Below are 22335 nucleotides of genomic sequence, written 5' to 3'. Positions count from 1 at the left end.
GGGCACCTGGGGTGTTGTTCCCCCCTGTTCAGGCCCCCCTTGGGGCCCTGCACTTCACACAGCTCTCCCTGATTTCAGCTGTTAGTGAGGGAGCCTCACTGCTAGCGCAGACTGGGCAGTTTCTTGCATGAGAGACGCTGTCCCAAAGCAGGACTAATGCTTAGAGCTGGTTATCAGTGATTTCAGACCTGTTGGTCTGCAGCAAGACTCTCCATTGAGTCTTAACCAGCTCTGTTATTACACAGGGAAGAACAAAAGGGTCAAATGGTGCCTGGAACCCTTAAGAAGAATCCACCCCACCGAGTACAACACTTGTCGCTACCTGCTCTCAGCCCCACTGAGAATGTTTTGGGGTCACCCGTCGCCTGTATCAACCTAGGAGTCTCAGAGAATCCTAATTAACAGGTGCTCCAGTGGCGCAATTGGTTAGCGCACAGTACTTATAGGGCAGTGCTGAGAGGAGCTATGCTGAGGTTGTGAGTTCAAACCTCACCTGGAGCACTGGTTTTCGTTAACCAAGTAGTGTCACCCCCTCATTTGGCCTGTGGAATGTAGAATTCAAGCCCTGGGGACCCTGAGGAGGGGGCTAATAAAAATGCCCCCTTCACTTATTACCTCCTCTCCAGGTCAGAATCTACCATCCTTTCTCCCCCCCAGCCCCTGTGCCAGGATCCCTCAAGCAGAGCCTGGAGTCCTGCCCCTGGCGTCTGTACTATTGACACAGACTAAGTGACAGGGACAAAACACTCAAATCCCGCCTGGTGCGGGGAGCCAGGTTTGCTCTTCAAATTCTGTCCTTGGTACATTTCCAGGCCTGGGAATGTCCCACAACAGCATTGAATGGGAAGCTGCCTGCAGAACAGTGACACTGCACAGAGCTCCTGTGGAGGAGGGGTGGGAATTAGTAACATTTTGAGGATTGTTTGGAAAATGAGCCTTTGCTGACAAGGTTTGTCTCTGTTCATATTTCACCTTCAGGTGTTATGTTGAGGGATCTTTAGTATATTTTTGGGAGGTTAATAACTATCTCCTCAACTTTATTTACTCAACTTAAAAATTGGTCACTTGATTTTTGCATCTCCCTGTGAAAATACAATTGACACGTGTGGCTTTGTACAGGGGGTCATGATGTTAAAGTTAAGGAATTCAGTCTCTGTACTTCTGGCGGGGGGTTGCTTTTTTACAGCTGCCTCAGGGCCAGGCACACTGGGCTGTTAACTGCACCCACTGTCCTTGCCAGGGGCCCCTGCTGAACCCTGGGGGCTGCACTGCAGTGCTGGGGTGACTCTGCAGGGGGAGAAGCTGCTGTGGAGCAATGTAGAGCAGGTGCAGGAAGGAGACGGGGTCACTATTCACATTCTGAACTGCACAGTTTTCCAAATTTGGGACTAGATTCATAGATTCATAGACTTAAGGTCAGAAGGGACCATTATGATCATCTAGTCTGACCTCCTGCACAATGCAGGCCACAGAATCTCACTCAACCACTCCTGTAATAAACCCCTAACCTATGTCTGAGTTATTGAAGTCCTCAAATTGTGGCTTAAAGACCTCAAGGTGCAGGGAATCCTCCAGCAAGTGACCCGAGCCCCATGCTGCAGAGGAAGTCGAATGTCCGAGAACAATTCTAGGGGAAGGTGAATGCAGAGCAATGACACTGGAGATGCCCAGACCTCCAATAGGGGCAGTGTGGAAATTACTAATGGGAAGATCATTTGTGAAATTAGTCGTCACTGCCAAGATTTGTCTCTGTTCCTATTTCACGCTATGGTGTTAGTTAGAGGAATCAGTACAGATTTTTACTATATTAATTAAACACTTAATTTTATTTAATCAAGCCAAAAACTTAGTATCACTTATTTGTTCTCTGTCCTAGCAAGAATGAATTGAATTTTGTGACTTTCTGGAAAGTGCAGCGAGATTAAATGTGGGAAATTCAGTCTCTGTGTTTGTGAGCTGATGTTTTCCTCTCACAGGTCAGTGCCTGCATTGAAATACCCAGAGGGATCTAAGGGCTGGTGTACACTGGGCACTGAACTGGCAAAGCGATGTCTCCCAGGGTGTGACCCCCCCACAAACCCATATAATTAAGGTGACCTAAGCCCAGGTTAGATAGTGCTAAAGAAAAAGAAGAATTGTTCTGTCCATGCAGCTATTACATTGATGGGAAAATCCCTCCAGTCACTGTCTACTCCAAAGTGCTATAGCAGTGCCACAGCAGCATTTTAAGTGTAAACAGTGAAACTAGATTTATCTCCAGTTCGCACTGTGGATGCTCAGGCACTAAGACTACAATAATAACAACAGCAGCGCAGTGCTTGCGTAGTTGGCAGGATTCGAACCTGCGCAGGGAGACCCCAATGGATTTCTAGCCCAGCGCCTTAACCACTCAGCCACAACTACTTAACATGCAACCATTTTGCTGCATGATGATTTTGTTCTCACTGAATTGTCACTTTAAATTGTTTTCCCAGACCAGCTTCCCAGCACACTCACGGCTGCGCATCAGTTTAAGTATGTCCTGGGCTGAACAGCGAGAATTCCTGCCCATTTCCCTTCCGGCTGGAGCATGATGGGAGTGAGTTTGTGTTAATGACATTGCTGTAGATTGTTGTTCATTCCCCACTCTGACAATTCAGACAGTCCCTTTCCTAGTCAAATCTCCAGCACAGCGTTCCAATAGCAGGGGGGCAGGATTTCTCTGGGGCACTGAAATTTTTCAGGGGGCTGGTGCATGAACTCAGCCTTGCATTCCACCCTTGATGTTTCATGGACTAACAACAGCAGCAGAAAGAAAGAGCGGAGCCAATATCGCCCTGGCAGGGATGCAGGTGCCACGTCCCCTCTGTCTGACCATTGCCATTGCAGGAGAGAAGGGTTCACTGGCATCGAATGCCCTGCCTCAGACCAGAGACACAGGGAGGTTTTGCTGTTTATGGATCTGTGCAAAGGAAATTGTGTCTCTGTGTGAAACTGAGGTCAGAAATGAAACGTCCACATGGTGGCCCAATGCTCTAGGGAATGTGGGTGAAGGACTCGGGCTGAGAAATGATTTAACAGGGGTTTGTTTCAATTTATTGCCCTGATTAAAATCTATGGCTAAAAGGCAGCCACTGTTGTTAGTACTTGTACCTGTGTAGGGACACCCCAGTGGGTGTCAAGTCCATTGTCTTCACCAGGGGCAGTCGATTATTTTAGCAAAGTACAAATTTCTTGGTCAAGGCCTAGGCTCCAAAGAAAACAATACACTGCTGATAAGAAGAAGTACATAAAAAGATTTTGCAGCCACCATGGGCATAACTATGATGTGTCATGTTTCACTCTTTATACCTGGCGCCACCTCCTTTCCCTTTAGCCTTGTAGTTGACCAAGGGCAAAGCTGAACATCTCCTCAGATACCAGGGAGTGTTTATGTCCATTCCTGCGAGCTACACAGGGGTTTGATGTTGCTGCTTTCAGTCCTCCGGCTCTGCCGGGATAAGGAACAATTCAGGCTGTCACTGAACTGAAGGAGGAAGATCAGTTTTTGACAGGGAGAGGGACGCCTCCTCTTAAAGGTGTTTGCCTGGCTGGCAGTCCTGGTCCCCAGGTCTCGCCCGTGGGGCTCCAGCAGTTTTGGGACCAGGTCACTCCCTTGGCCCCACCTGCCACCCCCAGGCGCTTCCCCCCAGGGGCCCCGGCAGTGCAGCGGAGCTGAGCAACATCTGCCTGCTCGCTCCAGTGGCTGCCGGCCCCTCCCAGAGTCTGCACGCCCTCCTTCCCCACCCCCCAATCTCCCTCCCAGAGCCTGCACCCCCACCCCTCCTCCTGTTCCCTCCACCCCTGCCCCAGCCCAGAGCCTGCACCCAGCACCCAAACTCCCAGAGCCATAACAAGGAATTTTTGTGCCCGAGGCAAGGGCCAGCTCCAGGATCTTTGGCGGCAGGTCCCTGAGTCCCTGTCAGAGGGAAGGATCTGCCACCCAATTGCTGCCAAAGAAGCAGCAGCGGTAGAGCTGCCGCCGAAGCGCCGCTGATTGGGGTAGAGCTGCGCCCCTCCACTTTGCGCACCCGAGGCAAGTGCCTCACTCGCCTCGCCCTTGTTACGGCGCTGCAAACTCCATCCCAGAGCCTGCCTCCCAGAACCCCTCCCCCACCCCAACTCCCTCCCCGAGACCAGCCTCCCACCGCGTCTGCACCCAAACTCCCCCCAGAGCCTGCACCCCAGAACCCCTCCCCCACCCAAACTCCCTCCCAGAGACCAGCCTCTCACCCCTTCTGCACCGAAACTCCCCCCAGAGCCTGCACCCCTCCTGCACCCCAATCCCCAGCAGGGGGGCAGGGGTTTGAAATGAATTTAAACGCTCAGCATTTTCCTGTGCAAATGAATAAAGACCTAGCAGAGCTGTCCAGCAGCTGAAATCAGTTCCAGTCCTCGGCGTCTCTCAGAGGGACACTCAGTAGCTGAGGCAGGTGGGACACCTCTGTGGTGATGACAGGTGAAAAAATGCTGGATTCAATGAAAGCTGAGCCCATAGGAGGGGAAGGTGAACGGCAGCACCACACAGGGTCATAACACTCAGACACGGGGCTTCACTGTCACTGCCCCTGTGTTTTCCATTATTTCTATCCTCCCCCTCCCCCACACACTGTCACACACAACCTTCTCCCCTTGAGCCCCATCCCACCCCTATCCCTCTCCCCCACACACGCCATGGGACACAGCCTCTCGGTGACTCACCCAGATGGGGGCTTGTCTCTGCATCTCCCCAACAGGGGAGCAGAGAGCTGAAAGGGCCACAGGAGACAATGGAGCTAGGCAGGAATAAAAAAGACTTCCCTTCCCAAGAGTCCCGTTAATCTCACCCATGGGACGTTCCAGCACCAGGTGGGCTGAAAGCACCAACCTTCCCCTCAGCAATGGAAGGGGGAACCAGCTCTATCACATGGAAGGAGGCTCCCCACCTTTGCTGCTGCCATCCTGCAGCCTTTAATATGGATTTGTTTTAGCTCATGCAACCCCCCCACTCCGCTAATCCATCCATGAAACATAGAGACAAGCTCCTGAAAACAGGGTCCAAGGGTGCAATGGGTTAGTGCCCAATACTTACAGAGCAGTGCTGAGTGGAGTCATGCTGAGGTTGTGAGTTCAAACCTCACCTACAGCACAAGTTTCCTTTAAGCAAATGGCTTCTGCCAATCATTTTGCCCTGCAGAAAATACAGTTGCAGCTCAGAAGACACCGAGGTCCCCTTGCTTTACAGAGAGCAGGGCAGATTCCACAGATCTACCAGGCTCTGCTCTCCACCAGCCGCCTGTGTCAGGAGGGGTCGAGCAGAGCCCAGAGCACTGCCCCCGACTCCCCCTCAGTCTTTGCTCCCCAAACCACCTGTGTACTCACCCTCTTCGCTGTGAGACTCAAACCCTGCCTGGCTTTCTGTATGTTGTCTGTCATGTTGATGTGCATGTGGGTCCTGTGTGATTTTTGTGGATGCCATATAGTTTTGTGTGTGTGTGTGTGTGTGTGTGTGTGACTTTTGCATGCAGATTGTTTTTTGCTAAGTATTCTTTTGGTATGTGGTTTTTGTGCTTTCTTGTTGTGGGCTTTTGCTCTATTTTTTCGTGTGGATTTGTTCTTTCTATGTTTTGTGTGGCTTTCCCTTATGTGTATATGGCTCTGTGTGCTGTGTGGGTTTGGTTGTTTATGTCTGTGTGGGCCTGTGCAGTCTGTGATGTTCTCTTTCTCTCTATTTGTCTCTCTGTTTGTATCTTCATGTGTAAATTCACTGGAACTTTTCAAACTCTCCACAGCTTTGTCAATTTTCACCAGAAATTTTACTCATTAACAAATTCTCACTTGTTCCCTAGCAGTTGGTGACCATTGCCCCAGGGCCTGTCAGTCTCAGGGTCCTGATTTCCCATTGACCCTTCCCCCTTCTATTGGGACTGGGAACTAGCCAACCAAAAAAACCACACTCAGTTTTAGTAAAGGGCCAACAGTCCCTTACACAAGCTGGGCCTGTGAGGGAGGGTTAGCTCAGTGGTTTGAGTATTGACTTGCTAAATCCAGATTTGTGAGCTCAGTCCTTGAGAGGGCCATTTAGGGATCTGGGATAAAAATCTGTCTGAGGATTGGCCCTGCTTTGAGCAGGGGGTTGGACTAGATGACCTGCTGAGGTCCCTTCTAACCCTGGTATTCTATGATAGGGTCACCAATGTTCAGAGACACTAGCACAAGCTGGTGTAAGGGTTGGCAGGCTGAAATCTGAGTTCAAATCTCAGTGGGACCTTAAGTGCTTTCCTATCTCCAGCTGTATAAGAATGAGTTGTTTACCTAGTGCTGAGTGACTCATACCCACTGGAGCCAGGTCTTTGGTTGGAATGGTGTCTAGAAGTGGCTATGGTTTGACTGGGTGTTTGGGATTTCTGATGCCCACAAGTTTGGCCCTTGTGCTTTCTACCACACTTTTCCTCTTGCCCACATGGCGCTTGAAGAAAGGAGTGTCAGGGCCAGGTTTCATAGTCAGGGAAAGGCAGGAGAGAGGAAGAGTCCCAGGCTGGAGCCCAGCACCTCTCCTCCTCCGGGCACCTAGGACAGAGGCGGCTGGTGCTGACAGCTCCAAGGGAAGGCTTAAAAGCCACAGAGCAACCAAGGGTAGGGTAAGAGGAGGGGAGAACCATGCCTATGCGTGGCCTGCAGACAGCCACAGAGACGCACAGACAGGCTGCTCCCTGGCATGCCGAACACCCACTGAAAACCACCCACAGACCAGCATGCAGGGCGGCTGCTGATGCTTTTTGGCCAACATCAGAAGATGGTAGGAAAGCAGGGCCAGCCCCCCTGGTGGGGCCTCTTACCATTCCCACTCAAGGTGCTCACTTTGGCAGTGGGGCAGAAGATTTTACCCAGCTGGCGAGAAGCAGAGAAACACCCAGGCTCCAAAGGTGCTATGTAGCAAGTACCCTCCAGCACAGGGACAGGCACACACTTGGAAGAGGGAAACTGCTCCACACGCTAGCCCGGGCAGCCGCCCATTTTCTTTGGCAAGTCAGGAATGGCAAAGGTGAGACTGAAGCACCTGGGGCTCATGCCCCAGCCTTTGTGAAACCCAACCCCCAACTCCTTCCCGGGGCTCTAGCTGAAGCCAGAGCATTGGCCTGAGCGGCCAAGAAGAGGTTCCAGCCCTGAAGGGAGCAGGACTTACAGCACAAAGGTAAAATTGCACAAGCACAACGGGACTCGAACCCTCAATCTCCTGATCCAAAGTCAGACGGCTTATCCATTAGGACACGCGGTCACAGGAACAAAACCTTTCCAAGCACTGATTTGGAAAAGGCAGACACTGTGTTTCTCAGGTCCTCTACTGAGTGGGGCCGAGACTCTGTGGGCACAAGAAATGAAGTTCCCAGTGACACGTGAGACTTAATTCTCTGGAGCCAGGTACAGGACTTTGGCAGGGAGGCTCTGGCATGAGGGATTGGGGTGCAGCGGACAGACCAGCTGTCTAGGTGCTTAGATTTGGTCTCACTGAGGAGAAGGAGGAATCCTGCTGACAGGCAGTGGCTGTGGAGAAAAAGTGGGATGTCCAGGCTGCTCCGGTCTCCTTGTTCCAGCTCCTCATCTGGCTGAGCTGCTCCACCGGCCTGGACAAGTCCTCTGCATGCACAGCAAATAGCCCAAGAGCCATTGCTGCCCAAACCTGTGCTGGGGGGTGAGCTTCTGTCTTCCCTGTCCCACCCGCGCTAGAGCAGACCACTAGATTGAGAGAGACAGTCAACAACTATTAAGGCTAAGATCATATAAAGGGGGGGTCACAGAATTTGTGAGTGTCAGAGATCTCAGTGACATTTTCCACCTCAGCCCTGGGGCAGCAAGACTGGAGCTGTTGGCTGGTGGGGGCCCCAGAGCTATCAGCCACCAGCAGCGGAAGGGGCTCCCACAGGCCCATGCCACCACGGATGGACCCCACAGCTCCCAGCTACTGTGAGCAGCGGGATGCCCCCAGAGCTCCCAGCTGTTGTGGGGGGATCCCAGAGCTCCCAGGTACCACATGTGACAGGGGGACCCTGGAGCTCCCAGTGGGATGACCAGGTTATAAGTCCGGTCAGCGGTGCTGCGGGGCTCAGGCAGGCTGGTCCCTACGTGTCCTAGGGCACCGCGCTGCGCCCTGGAAGTGGCCAGTAGGTCCCCCCTGCTGCACCGCTGACCAGGAGCCGCCCGAGGTAAGTCTGCACCTCAACCCCCCGCCCCAGCCCTGAACCCCCCCAAACCCAGAGCCCCCCTTGCACCCCAGAGCCCTCACCCCCCTGCCCCAGCCCAGAGCTTCCTCCCACACCTGGAACCCCTCATCCCTGCCCCCACCCCAGAGCCATCACCCCGTCCTGGACCCCGACCCCCTGTCTCAACCCACAGCCCCCTCCTGCACTGCGAATCCCTCGGCCCCACCCTGCAGCCTGGAGCCCCCTCCTCCACCCCAAACCCCTCATCTCCCCACAGCTCCCACAGGCAGACCCTGGAGCTCCCAGCAGCCATGGGTGGCCGGGGAGCCCCCACAGCCCCACCCCACTGCGTATGGACCCTGCAGCTCCTACGAGCGGACCCCAGAGCACCCAGCCGCTGCGGAGGGACCCAGGATTTCCCAACAGGCCTTGATGGCGGGAGGGCCCCGCAGCCCCACGTCATTGCTCACAGACCCTGCAGCGCCGCAGCCCCGGGAGCTCCCGGCCGCCCCGGGCAGGAGAGGAGCCCCCGGCGCTCAGACACCGCAGGCAGAGCCCGGAGCTCCCAGTCACGGGGGGGGGGTGAGGAGGAGCCGCAGCCCCGGGAGCTCCCGGCCGCCCCGGGCAGGAGAGGAGCCCCCGGCGCTCAGACACCGCAGGCGGAGCCCGGAGCTCCCAGTCACCGGGGGGGGGGTGAGGAGGAGCCGCAGCCCCGGCCAGTGCAGGGGCCCCGCAGCTCCCAGCCGCCGCGGGCGGGCGGACGCCAGAGCCCCCCGCTGCCATCGGGACCCCGCGGCCGCCCCGGGCAGGACCCGTCACCCCGCGACCGGCAGGAAACAGCCGCGCGCGGAAGCGCCTCGCGCCCTGTGACCCCCCCCGGCGCTGCGGCTTCGCGCCAGGCGGGAGGCGGCGCCGCGGCTGCGGTCTCGGTCCCTCCGCCCGGCAGCGGGACCCGCCCCGCGCGGCCTCGCGCCGCTTCTCGCGGGCGGCGCTGAGCTCTGAGCGCACAAGGCCCCGGCGGCTCCGCCCCGCATCGCTGTCAGACAACGTCACCAATGGGAGATGAGCCTGTCAGAACCGTCAGGTGGGGAGGGCCCAATGGGAGACCAGCTTTCAGAGACCCGCCCCGCGCGAGGGCCAATGGGAGATCAGCTGTCAAAAAACACTAGGCAGGCCAGCACCAGCCAACCAGGAACCGCCCCTCATCTCAAGCACCTAGACAGCCCCGCCCCTCCACCTGTCCTATGCCCCACAGCAGCAGCCAGCGCCGGGTGGCTCGTGTCACTCGCCCCCCAGCAACCCCCAAAGCAGAGTCTCAATTACCCTCCCCCACCACTGCTCTTCATTAGATAACAAGAGCCCCACCCAGGCACCAAAAAAGAAAGAGCGATGACGCCCCCCGCCGCCCCCTCCCCATGTCTGGCCACACGCTCCCAGCTCAGGGTGACCACACACCCCGTCGGGGCAGGCTCTGCTCAGCCCGGCTCCCCACAGCCTGCACTAAACATGTGGGGACCAACCCCAAAACTTACTCATATTTTACCCCAATGGCCCCAAACAGCTGCTTTTAATATGCAAATAAGGTGCTGCCACACTCAGGCCACGCCCCAGCTCTCCAGTGGAGCCACCCAGGAGAGAACCAGGTGATATTTAAATTAGCCAGGACGTCGCTCAGTCATTTCCCTCTGCTCCCAGCAGGTGGCGCCGGAGAGCACCGAGCTGGCTCCCTTCCCTTTCTCACGTCGGCTTCAGCCCCCGGCTTACAAACGCACCAACCGGGGAGCAGGAGTGCGGGGCTGCTCCAGGGTGACCAGATGTCCCATGTTTAAAGGGACAGACCGGTCTGGGAGGACTTTTTCTTATATAGGAGCCTATTGCCCCGCACCCCCGTCCTGTTTTCCACAGTTGCTTCGATGTCACCCTATGGGGCAGCTCTGCGGGGACGGACTTGCACATTTGGGAGCCATCAGCCGGATCTGCGTGCCAGGGAAGCTGCGTCCCTCCAGAGGCGCTTGAGAAGCCAGAGGGGCCGTGGGTGAGTTTGTGATGAGGTGAGTGTGAAGTGTGGAAGGGGGAGGGTGGCAAGAGGAGGTTTTGAGAGGAAAAAAGGTGCTGCTGAGCTGGTAGGGGAGGGCAAGGTCCCAGGCGGGTGTTGTGTGAGGAGCTGTGTGGGCCCGGAAAGGCGTCCTGCTGGGCAAGGGCAGGTGAGGAGGGCCAGGGCTGTTGCTGTGGCCAAAGCCTTTGGGAAGCAGAAGAGGGCCAGGGGTGTTGTTGCCTGCTGGGGCCCATGCGCCGGTGTAGGTGTACGCTGACCATAGCTGGTCTGTGGGAGCTGGGGCCACTCACCGTGCCCCTTTCCTCGTTAGTATAGTGGTGAATATCACCGCCTGTCACGCGGGAGACCGGGGTTCGATTCCCCGACGGGGAGGGTGACCCCTTTTGAAGGGGGGACAAAGAAATCCCTGGCCTGCCCGCCACATGCCTTCCATTCTCCTTGGACGGCCACTTCCCTTCGCACCCCGCACTGATGACTTTCACCTCCAGAGAGACAGTTACCTCGCAAGGACACGCTCGCCCTAGCCAAAGCCTCCCCCGGGGCCTGCACGTGGGGGCACGTTTCAGAGCGGCAAAGGGAAATAGGCTGGCCAGGGCCATGAGGACAATGACCCAGACAAACGGGGAGGGACTTGGTCCAGGGGTGGAGGAAGACAGAAAAAGGGACAGGCATGGGATTGGCTTCCTGTCTTTTTTCCTTTGCTCAGCATTTGACCTGTGACTGTAATGGGGAGACTTGAGAAAGACCTGTGGCCGCTGGCGAGGTAGGTGGCCGCCCCGAGAGCGCAGATCTGAGCATTTTCCACTGGGCTGCTGCCGGCACCCCCAGCACCTGGCCGTGATCGTATAGTGGTTAGTACTCTGCGCCGTGGCCGCAGCAACCTCGGTTCGAATCCGGGTCACGGCATTGCTTTTTGGTGGGGAGGGGCTATCCTGCAGCACGCCTCGTGGCTCAGTCTGATGGCGTCCGTTTGCAAAGAGAGCCATCAGCCGGTCCTCAGTTTCTGCTTGGTAAAGGCAACTCAGTGGGGTCCATCGGTCAGAAAAACAGTACCAGGACTTCTTGCTGGGTGCCAGGGTCCAAAAGCAGTGCATTCCCTCCTGGAAAGGGCTGTGTTTCGAATGTCCGTCCAGTGCGCGTTGAAGGGAAGGATCTGTGTGCCAGGGAAGCTGCGTCCCTCCAGAGGCGCTTGAGAAGCCAAAGGGGCCGTGGGTGAGTTTGTGATGAGGTGAGTGTGAAGTGTGGAAGGGGGAGGGTGGCAAGAGGAGGTTTTGAGAGGAAAAAAGGTTCTGCTGAGCTGGTAGGGGAGGGCAAGGTCCCAGGCGGGTGTTGTGTGAGGAGCTGTGTAGGCCCGAAAAGGCGTCCTGCTGGGCAAGGGCAGGTGAGGAGGGCCAGGGCTGTTGCTGCGGCCAAAGCCTTTGGGAAGCAGAAGAGGGCCAGGGGTGTTGTTGCCTGCTGGGGCCCATGCGCCGGTGTAAGTGTACGCTGACCATAGCTGGTCTGTGGGAGCTGGGGCCACTCACCGTGCCCCTTTCCTCGTTAGTATAGTGGTGAGTATCCCCGCCTGTCACGCGGGAGACCGGGGTTCGATTCCCTGATGGGGAGAGTGACCCCTTTTGAAGGGGGGACAAAGAAATCCCTGGCCTGCCCGCCACATGCCTTGCATTCTCCTTCGACGGCCATTTCCCTTCGCACCCCGCACTGATGACTTTCACCTCCAGAGAGACAGTTACCTCGCAAGGACACGCTCGCCCTAACCAAAGCCTCCCCCGGGGCCTGCACGTGGGGGCAAGTTTCAGAGCGGCAAAGGGAAATAGGCTGGCCAGGGCCATGAGGACAATGGCCCAGACAAACGGGGAGGCACTTGGTCCAGGGGTGGAGGAAGACAGAAAAAGGGACAGGCATGGGATTGGCTTCCTGTCTTTTTTCCTTTGCTCAGCATTTGACCTGTGACTGTAATGGGGAGACTTGAGAAAGACCTGTGGCCGCCGGCGAGATAGGTGGCCGCACCGAGAGCGCAGAGCTGAGCATTTTCCGCTGTGCTGCTGCCTGCGCCCCCAGCACCTGGCCGTGATCGTATAGTGGTTAGTACTCTGCGCCGTGGCCGCAGCAACCTCGGTTCGAATCCGGGTCACGGCATTGCTTTTTGGTGGGGAGGGGCTATCCTGCAGCACGCCTCGTGGCTCAGTCTGATGGCGTCGGTTTGCAAAGAGAGCCATCAGCTGGTCCTCAGTTTCTGCTTGGTAAAGGCAAGTCAGTGGGGTCCATCGGTCAGAAAAAGAGTACCAGGACTTCTTGCTGGGCGCCAGGGTCCAAAAGCAGCGCATTCCCTCCTGGAAAGGGCTGTGTTTCGAATGTCCATCCAGTGCGCGTTGAAGGGAAGGATCTGCGTGCCAGGGAAGCTGCGTCCCTCCAGAGGCGCTTGAGAAGCCAAAGGGGTCGTGGGTGAGTTTGTGATGAGGTGAGTGTGAAGTGTGGAAGGGGGAGGGTGGCAAGAGGAGGTTTTGAGAGGAAAAAAGGTGCTGCTGAGCTGGTAGGGGAAGGCAAGGTCCCAGGCGGGTGTTGTGTGAGGAGCTGTGTAGGCCCGAAAAGGCGTCCTGCTGGGCAAGGGCAGGTGAGGAGGGCCAGGGCTGTTGCTGCGGCCAAAGCCTTTGGGAAGCAGAAGAGGGCCAGGGGTGTTGTTGCCTGCTGGGGCCCATGCGACGGTGTAGGTGTACGCTGACCATAGCTAGTCTGTGGGAGCTGGGGCCACTCACTGTGCCCCTTTCCTCATTAGTGTTGTGTATTTGGTTGTCATGTTTTTTGTTGCTATGGCAACTGAGTTAGATTATTATGGGTTTGCTCAACCGGTTTCGACCGGCTGAGTGAGCTCTCTGTGTCTGTAAATAAAATGGAGGTTTTGGTTAGCTGCTTGCTCTCTGGCTTCAAGTGATTGCTTCCTACGCCGGCTGCCCCAAGGATTTAACACTGGCGACGAGGATGGGATCCTGGTGCTGCTCCAGTAACAGAAGGAAGTAGAAGTCAAGGTAAAGAACAAACAAACAAAAAAAGCTGCTTGTTTGCACTGACTGTGAAAGTGAAACTAAAAATCATGGCTACTCTGACCAGGCCCTGGAGCCTTTTGATGAGAATACAGAGCAGTGGCATGTGTATACTGAGCGTTTTGAGCTTTTGGTATTGCAAATGACATTACAGAAGCGAAGAAGGTGCCAATATTCTTAACTGTTGTAGGGGCTAAAACCTACTCTCTGCTACGCAGCTTACTGCACCCTGTTAAGCCTGAGACTAAATCTTACAGTGACATTGTGGAAAGCCTGGGGTCTCATTTCTCCCCAAAACCACTGGTAATTGCTGAAAGATATAGGTTCCACAAAAGAGACCAAAAGGAAGATGAAACAGTTGTACAATTTGTAGCCATTTTAAAAAAGCTAGCAGAACACTGTGAATTTAAAGAGATGTTAAATGATGCCCTGCGTGACAGGTTAGTGTGTGGCCTCTGCAGTGAAGCTATACGGAAGCGCCTACTGACAGAGGCTCAGCTTACATTACAGAAGGCTGTTGATATTGCTGTCTCCATGGAACTGGCTACAAGGGAGGCACAATACATCGGTGCATCCCCTAGGGTGCAAAAAGTGTCACAAGAACTGACCCACAAAACGGTGCAGAGTCAAGAATGTTACTGCTGTGGTAAGCTGGGTCACCAGGCATCAGAATGCTGGTGTAAGGACCTGGTGTGTCGACACTGTGGCAAAAAGGGACACATTGAGTATGCCTGTAAACAAAAGAAAAAGAGGCCTGTGGTCTGGCCGACACAAAGAGGAACCTTGCATACCCTAGAGCAGACCCAGGATGATCAAGGTGACACCTCCTCACAAGAGGAAGTGCCACTGCATGTTTTGTCTTTGGCAGCGGGCTCACATGAATACTGGGTAACCCCTTTATTGGAGGGCAAACCTATATGCATGGAACTAGACACCGGTGCAGCTGTCTCGCTGGTTCCTGAGACTGTGTATAAGGAAAAGCTACAGCATCTTCCGCTTAAGGCAACAAAAACTGTTCTGAAGACGTATACAGGTGAAGCTGTGCCCATGTTGGGCACTATTGATGTTAAGGTGGAGCTCAATGGACAGGCAGCTAAATTGCCACTGTTTGTGGTGAGAGGTGACTACCCAGCCTTAATGGGTAGGTCTTGGCTTGGGAAGATTCAACTGAACTGGGCAGAAGTGCACCGGATGACTAAAGAAGAAACCAGTCTAACCAATATTCTAAGGAAACATGCTGCTGTTTTTGGAGATGATTTGGGAAGTATGAAGGGAATCACTGTGACATTGAACATTAAACCTGACAGTCCACCATAATATCTGAAAGCCCGAACTGTGCCATATGCCATCAGGCCAAAAGTTGAAGCAGACTTGGAGCGCCTGGTCACCAATGGAGTCCTAATACCAGTTACCCATAGCTCATGGGCCACTCCTATCGTTCCAATCGTGAAGAAAGATGGCTCTCTCCGGATTTGCGGTGATTTTAAAGTCACTGTCAACCCAGTGTTGTGTGCAGAGCAATACCCGCTTCCCCGCATCGATGACCTCTTCGCAGGCCTGGCTGGGGGACAAAAGTTCAGTAAGATTGATCTGAGTCAAGCATATTTACAGATGCACGTCGAAGAAAAGTCCCAAGAGCTGTTGACTATTGTGACTCATAAGGGGCTTTATCGATACTGTCGCCTACCCTTTGGAATAACATCTGCTCCCGCCCTGTTCCAGAGGGCTATGGACCAGATCTTGTGTGGCTTGTCAGGAGTTCAGTGCTATCTGGATGATATCCTGGTCACTGGAAGAAATGAAGAGGATCACTTAAAGAATTTAGAGGCTACCCTACAAAGACTGGAAGAGTATGGCCTACGAGTTCGCAAAGACAAGTGTGAATTCTTCAAGCCCTCTGTTGAATATTTGGGACACATCATTGATTCTGCAGGTCTTCATAAGGCCCCTGCAAAAGTTAAAGCTATTGTGGAGGCTCCCCCACCTCGAAATGTAAGCCAGCTGCGCTCGTTTCTAGGACTCCTGAACTATTATGGAAAGTTCATCTCACAGTTAGCCACACTGCTAAAACCACTTCATGAGCTCCTTGGGCAGAACAAGGCCTGGAAGTGGACTGAAGCCTGTGATGTTGCGTTTAACAAAGCTAAGGATGCACTGCTAAATTCTGAAGTTCTAACGCACTTTGATCCATCCTTACCACTGCAATTGGCCTGCGATGCCTCCCCTTATGGAGTGGGAGCAGTCGTGTCACATATTATGCCTTCAGGAGAAGAGAGACCTATTGCTTTTGCTTCACGCACTCTAAGGAAAGCAGAAACTAACTACGCCCAAATCGAACGTGAGGCATTAGGAATAGTTTATGGAATTCGGAAGTTTCATCAGTACCTGTTTGGGCGAAAATTTACTCTTCTCACAGACCATCGACCTCTGACATCAATTTTTGGACCCTACACAGGCATTCCCCCATTAGCTGCTAGTCGTATGCAACGTTGGGCATTGTTACTTTCAGCACACACATATGAAATCAAATATCGGAAATCCACTCTGCACGGCAATGCAGATGGCCTCTCAAGGTTGCCTTTGCCGGTCAAACACCAAGATAGTGCCCAAAAGGAAATCTTCTACTTTGAACAGGTAGAGAATACATCCATCACTGCTACTCAGATAAAGAAGGCAACTCGCGTTGACCCAGTATTGTCCCACGTTATGGACCTGGTGATGCATGGAAAATCTCGACAAACCTCTCCGGTCTCATCTGACCTTGTTCCCTACATGTCCAAGCGGACGGAGTTATCGGTCCAATCTGGTTGTTTGTTGTGGGGGAGACGTGTCATTATTCCACCACCACTGAGATCACAGATGTTAGAACAGTTACATTCCGGTCACTGTGGAATAGTGCGCATGAAGGAAATTGCACAAAGCTATTTTTGGTGGCCTGGACTGGACAGCGCTATTGAAGAGAAGGCAAAAGCTTGTATGTCATGTCAGGGTGTGAGGAATGCACCCCAGTGGGCACCCCTACACCCATGGGACTGGCCTGAAAACCCGTGGCAACGTATTCACGTTGACTTTGCTGGCCCCCTTGAAGGAAGCATGTTCTTGGTGGCAATAGATGCCCATTCTAAATGGCCAGAAGTCTCTATAATGCAGTCCACTTCGGCAGAGAGTACTATCCAAAAACTACGAGGACTCTTTAGTCGTTTTGGTCTGCCAGAACAACTTGTGAGCGACAACGGACCGCAGTTCGTTTCTCAGGAGTTTCAAAATTTTATGAAGGCAAATGGGATACACCACATCACGTCAGCACCATATCATCCGTCCACCAACGGATTAGCTGAAAGATTTGTGCAGACAATGAAAAACGCTTTGAAATCAGCAAGGGGACAACACTCCATTCAAAAGCGTCTGGATACCTTTTTACTTTCCTACAGAAACACACCTCATGCTACGACCCACGCATCTCCGGCCGTTCTAATGATGGGACGACAGCTGCGCACTTGCTTTGATCTGCTGAAACCTTCTGAACCCCGACAAATTGTGCAACATCAGCAGCAATATCAAGTCATCAGACGGGCACCCAGAGCAAAAGACCGAACCTTTAGCCCAGGACAGCCAGTTTTGGCTCAGAATTATACTTCCAGAGCTAAATGGGTTCCGGCCACAATCATCACTCAAACAGGACCTGTTTCCTACACAGTCCGGACTGCAGAGAATCTTACCTGGCGGCGACATGTAGATCAGCTGTTGCCAGGTCATGCCAGTCCTCAGGACCCATCTGCAGGTGAGGGGTCTGACTTCACCTCTTCTGGTGAGGGACCGAATCACGAGTCACCTGTTTCTGACTGTTCTCCTCCATTACTGCCGGCGGCTGAGATACCCCTTTGCCCAGCACGAGCTGATACCACCTCCTCACCTGTTAGTGCTGCGGACCCTGAGCCCCTAGTGCTTTCGGGTGCAATAACACCAGAAGTTCGCCTTAATCCACCTAGAGACAGAAGGCCTCCTCATCGGCTGGATCTTTAGCTAGGGCGAACCCACGGTTATGGGGCAAAATAATCCCCAGGGTTTAGCCGGGAATGGAGGCAGTCTACCCTCCTTCCCTAGTCTAGTGTGTGTTTTATTTAGGGGATGTTCTTATTAGGGGGGGAGGAATATGTTGTGTATTTGGTTGTCATGTTTTTTGTTGCTATGGCAACTGAGTTAGATTATTATGGGTTTGCTCAACCTGTTTCGACCGGCTGAGTGAGCTCTCTGTGTCTGTAAATAAAATGGAGGTTTTGGTTAGCTGCCTGCTCTCTGGCTTCAAGTGATTGCTTCCTACGCCGGCTGCCCCAAGGATTTAACAATTAGTATAGTGGTGAGTATCCCCGCCTGTCAAGCGGGAGACCGGGCTTCAATTCCCTGACGGGGAGGGTGACCCCTTTTGAAGGGGGGACAAAGAAATCCCTGGCCTGCCCACCACACGCCTTGCATTCTCCTTCGACGGCCACTTCCCTTCGCACCCCGCACTGATGACTTTCACCTCCAGAGAGACAGTTACCTCGCAAGGACACGCTCGCCCTAGCCAAAGCCTCCCCCGGGGCCTGCACGTGGGGGCACGTTTCAGAGCGGCAAAGGGAAATAGGCTGGCCAGGGCCATGAGGACAATGACCCAGACAAACGGGGAGGGACTTGGTCCAGAGGTGGAAGAAGACAGAAAAAGGGACAGGCATGGGATTGGCTTCCTGTCTTTTTTCCTTTGCTCAGCATTTGACCTGTGACTGTAATGGGGAGACTTGAGAAAGACCTGTGGCCGCCGGCGAGGTAGGTGGCCGCCCCGAGAGCGCAGAGCTGAGCATTTTCCGCTGGGCTGCTGCCTGCGCCCCCAGCACCTGGCCGTGATCGTATAGTGGTTAGTACTCTGCACCGTGTCCACAGCAACCTCGGTTCGAATCCGGGTCACAGCATTGCTTTTTGGTGGGAAGGGCTATCCTGCAGCACGCCTCGTGGCTCAGTCTGATGGCGTCCGTTTGCAAAGAGAGCCATCAGCCGGTCCTCAGTTTCTGCTTGGTAAAGGCAAGTCAGTGGGGTCCATCGGTCAGAAAAAGAGTCCCAGGACTTCTTGCTGGGCGCCAGGGTCCAAAAGCAGCGCATTACCTCCTGGAAAGGGCTGTGTTTCGAATGTCCGTCCAGTGCGCGTTGAAGGGAAGGATCTGCGTGCCAGGGAAGCTGCGTCCCTCCAGAGTCGCTTGAGAAGCCAAAGGGGCCATGGGTGAGTTTGTGATGAGGTGAGTGTGAAGTGTGGAAGGGGGAGGGTGGCAAGAGGAGGTTTTGAGAGGAAAAAAGGTGCTGCTGAGCTGGTAGGGGAGGGCAAGGTCCCAGGCGGGTGTTGTGTGAGGAGCTGTGTAGGCCCGAAAAGGCGTCCTGCTGGGCAAGGGCAGGTGAGGAGGGCCAGGGCTGTTGCTGCGGCCAAAGCCTTTGGGAAGCAGAAGAGGGCCAGGGGTGTTGTTGCCTGCTGGGGCCCATGCGCCGGTGTAGGTGTACGCTGACCATAGCTGGTCTGTGGGAGCTGGGGCCGCTCGTCATGCCCCTTTCCTCGTTAGTATAGTGGTGAGTATCCCCGCCTGTCACGCGGGAGACGGGGTTCGATTCCCCGACGGGGAGGGTGACCCCTTTTGAAGGGGGGACAAAGAAATCCCTGGCCTGCCCGCCATATGCCTTGCATTCTCTTTCGACGGCCACTTCCCTTCGCACCCCGCACTGATGACTTTCACCTCCAGAGAGACAGTTACCTCGCAAGGACACGCTAGCCCTAGCCAAAGCCTCCCCCGGGGCCTGCACGTGGGGGCACGTTTCAGAGCGGCAAAGGGAAATAGGCTGGCCAGGGCCATGAGGACAATGGCCCAGTCAAACGGGGAGGGACTTGGTCCAGGGGTGGAGGAAGACAGGCATGGGATTGGCTTCCTGTCTTTTTTCCTTTGCTCAGCATTTGACCTGTGACTGTAATGGGGAGACTTGAGAAAGACCTGTGGCCGCCGGCGAGGTAGGTGGCTGCCCCGAGAGCGCAGAGCTGAGCATTTTCCGCTGGGCTGCTAGCCTGCACCTCCAGCGCCTGGCCCTGATCGTTTAGTGGTTAGTACTCTGTGCCGTGGCCGCAGCAACCTCGGTTCGAATCCGAGTCACGGCATTGCTTTTTGTGTGGGGAGGGGCTATCCTGCAGCACGCCTCGTGGCTCAGTCTGATGGCGTCCGTTTGCAAAGAGAGCCATCAGCCGGTCCTCAGTTTCTGCTTGGTAAAGGCAAGTCAGTGGGGTCCATCCGTCAGAAAAAGAGTACCAGGACTTCTTGCTGGGCGCCAGGGTCCAAAAGCAGCACATTCCCTCCTGGAAAGGGCTGTGTTTCGAATGTCCGTCCAGTGCGCGTTGAAGGGAAAGATCTGCATGCCTGGGAAGCTGCGTCCCTTCAGAGGCACTTGAGAAGCCAAAGGGGCCGTGGGTGAGTTTGTGATGAGGTGAGTGTGAAGTGTGGAAGGGGGAGGGTGGCAAGAGGAGGTTTTGAGAGGAAAAAAGGTGCTGCTGAGCTGGTAGGGGAGGGCAAGGTCCCAGGCGGGTGTTGTGTGAGGAGCTGTGTAGGCCCGTAAAGGCGTCCTGCTGGGCAAGGGCAGGTGAGGAGGGCCAGGGCTGTTGCTGCGGCCAAAGCCTTTGGGAAGCAGAAGAGGGCCAGGGGTGTTGTTGCCTGCTGGGGCCCATGCGACGGTGTAGGTGTACGCTGACCATAGCTGGTCTGTGGGAGGTGGGGCCACTCATCATGCCCCTTTCCTCGTTAGTATAGTGGTGAGTATCCCCGCCTGTCAAGCGGGAGACCGGGGTTTGATTCCCCGACGGGGAGGGTGACCCCTTTTGAAGGGGGGACAAAGAAATCCCTGGCCTGCCCGCCACATGCCTTGCATTCTCCTTCGACGGCCACTTCCTTTCGCACCCCGCACTGATGACTTTCACCTCCAGAGAGACAGTTACCTCGCAAGGACACGCTCGCCCTAGCCAAAGCCTCCCCCGGGGCCTGCACGTGGGGGCACGTTTCAGAGCGGCAAAGGGAAATAGGCTGGCCAGGGCCATGAGGACAATGGCCCAGACAAACGGGGAGGGACTTGGTCCAGGGGTGGAGGAAGACAGAAAAAGGGACAGGCATGGGATTGGCTTCCTCTCTTTTTTCCTTTGCTCAGCATTTGACCTGTGACTGTAATGGGGAGACTTGAGAAAGACCTGTGGCCTCCGGCGAGGTAGGTGGCTGCCCCGAGAGCGCAGAGCTGAGCATTTTCCGCTGGGTTGCTAGCCTGCACCTCCAGCGCCTGGCCGTGATCGTATAGTGGTTAGTACTCTGCGCCGTGGCCGCAGCAACCTCGGTTCGAATCCGGGTCACGGCATTGCTTTTTGGTGGGGAGGGGCTATCCTGCAGCACGCCTCGTGGCTCAGTCTGATGGCGTCCGTTTGCAAAGAGAGCCATCAGCCGGTCCTCAGTTTCTGCTTGGTAAAGGCAAGTCAGTGGGGTCCATCGGTCACAAAAAGAGTACCAGGAATTCTTGCTGGGTGCCAGGGTCCAAAAGCAGCGCATTCCCTCCTGGAAAGGGCCGTGTTTCGAATGTCCGTCCAGTGCGTATTGAAGGGAACGATCTGCGTGCCTGGGAAGCTGCGTCCCTCCAGAGGCGCTTGAGAAGCCAAAGGGGCCGTGGGTGAGTTTGTGATGAGGTGAGTGTGAAGTGTGGAATGGGGAGGGTGGCAAGAGGAGGTTTTGAGAGGAAAAAAGGTGCTGCTGAACTGGTAGGGGAGGGCAAGGTCCCAGGCGGGTGTTGTGTGAGGAGCTGTGTAGGCCCGAAAAGGCGTCCTGCTGGGCAAGGGCAGGTGAGGAGGGCCAGGGCTGTTGCTGCGGCCAAAGCCTTTGGGAAGCAGAAGAGGGCCAGGGGTGTTGTTGCCTGCTGGGGCCCATGCGACGGTGTAGGTGTACGCTGACCATAGCTAGTCTGTGGGAGCTGGGGCCACTCACTGTGCCCCTTTCCTCATTAGTGTTGTGTATTTGGTTGTCATGTTTTTTGTTGCTATGGCAACTGAGTTAGATTATTATGGGTTTGCTCAACCGGTTTCGACCGGCTGAGTGAGCTCTCTGTGTCTGTAAATAAAATGGAGGTTTTGGTTAGCTGCTTGCTCTCTGGCTTCAAGTGATTGCTTCCTCGCCGGCTGCCCCAAGGATTTAACACTGGCGACGAGGATGGGATCCTGGTGCTGCTCCAGTAACAGAAGGAAGTAGAAGTCAAGGTAAAGAACAAACAAACAAAAAAAGCTGCTTGTTTGCACTGACTGTGAAAGTGAAACTAAAAATCATGGCTACTCTGACCAGGCCCCTGGAGCCTTTTGATGAGAATACAGAGCAGTGGCATGTGTATACTGAGCGTTTTGAGCTTTTGGTATTGCAAATGACATTACAGAAGCGAAGAAGGTGCCAATATTCTTAACTGTTGTAGGGGCTAAAACCTACTCTCTGCTACGCAGCTTACTGCACCCTGTTAAGCCTGAGACTAAATCTTACAGTGACATTGTGGAAAGCCTGGGGTCTCATTTCTCCCCAAAACCACTGGTAATTGCTGAAAGATATAGGTTCCACAAAAGAGACCAAAAGGAAGATGAAACAGTTGTACAATTTGTAGCCATTTTAAAAAGCTAGCAGAACACTGTGAATTTAAAGAGATGTTAAATGATGCCCTGCGTGACAGGTTAGTGTGTGGCCTCTGCAGTGAAGCTATACGGAAGCGCCTACTGACAGAGGCTCAGCTTACATTACAGAAGGCTGTTGATATTGCTGTCTCCATGGAACTGGCTACAAGGGAGGCACAATACATCTGTGCATCCCCTAGGGTGCAAAAGTGTCACAAGAACTGACCCACAAAACGGTGCAGAGTCAAGAATGTTACTGCTGTGGTAAGCTGGGTCACCAGGCATCAGAATGCTGGTGTAAGGACCTGGTGTGTCGACACTGTGGCAAAAGGGACACATTGAGTATGCCTGTAAACA

The 22335-nt window shown here is 54.4% G+C and overlaps 6 non-coding genes and 1 pseudogene across 6 annotated transcripts; 5 read left to right on the top strand and 2 right to left on the bottom strand.

Annotated features, from left to right (window-relative positions):
* The window catches only part of LOC120375680, a 1085709-nt pseudogene that overhangs the window by 379378 nt on the left and 683996 nt on the right, over window positions 1-22335 (bottom strand).
* On the top strand, window positions 408-501 carry TRNAI-UAU. Its single transcript has 2 exons — window positions 408-445; window positions 466-501. It is a non-coding gene; the product is annotated as a tRNA-Ile (tRNA).
* TRNAS-AGA lies at window positions 2322-2403 on the bottom strand. The gene has a single exon. It is a non-coding gene; the product is annotated as a tRNA-Ser (tRNA).
* On the top strand, window positions 10555-10626 carry TRNAD-GUC. The gene has a single exon. It is a non-coding gene; the product is annotated as a tRNA-Asp (tRNA).
* On the top strand, window positions 11788-11859 carry TRNAD-GUC. The gene has a single exon. It is a non-coding gene; the product is annotated as a tRNA-Asp (tRNA).
* Window positions 18868-18938, top strand: TRNAD-GUC. The gene has a single exon. It is a non-coding gene; the product is annotated as a tRNA-Asp (tRNA).
* On the top strand, window positions 20090-20161 carry TRNAD-GUC. The gene has a single exon. It is a non-coding gene; the product is annotated as a tRNA-Asp (tRNA).

The sequence above is a fragment of the Mauremys reevesii genome, linkage group 12, assembly GCF_016161935.1.
Source record: "Mauremys reevesii isolate NIE-2019 linkage group 12, ASM1616193v1, whole genome shotgun sequence".
Lineage (NCBI taxonomy): Eukaryota > Metazoa > Chordata > Testudines > Geoemydidae > Mauremys > Mauremys reevesii.
Note: the sequence above shows the minus strand (reverse complement) of the source record. Positions and strands in the feature narration are given on the sequence as shown.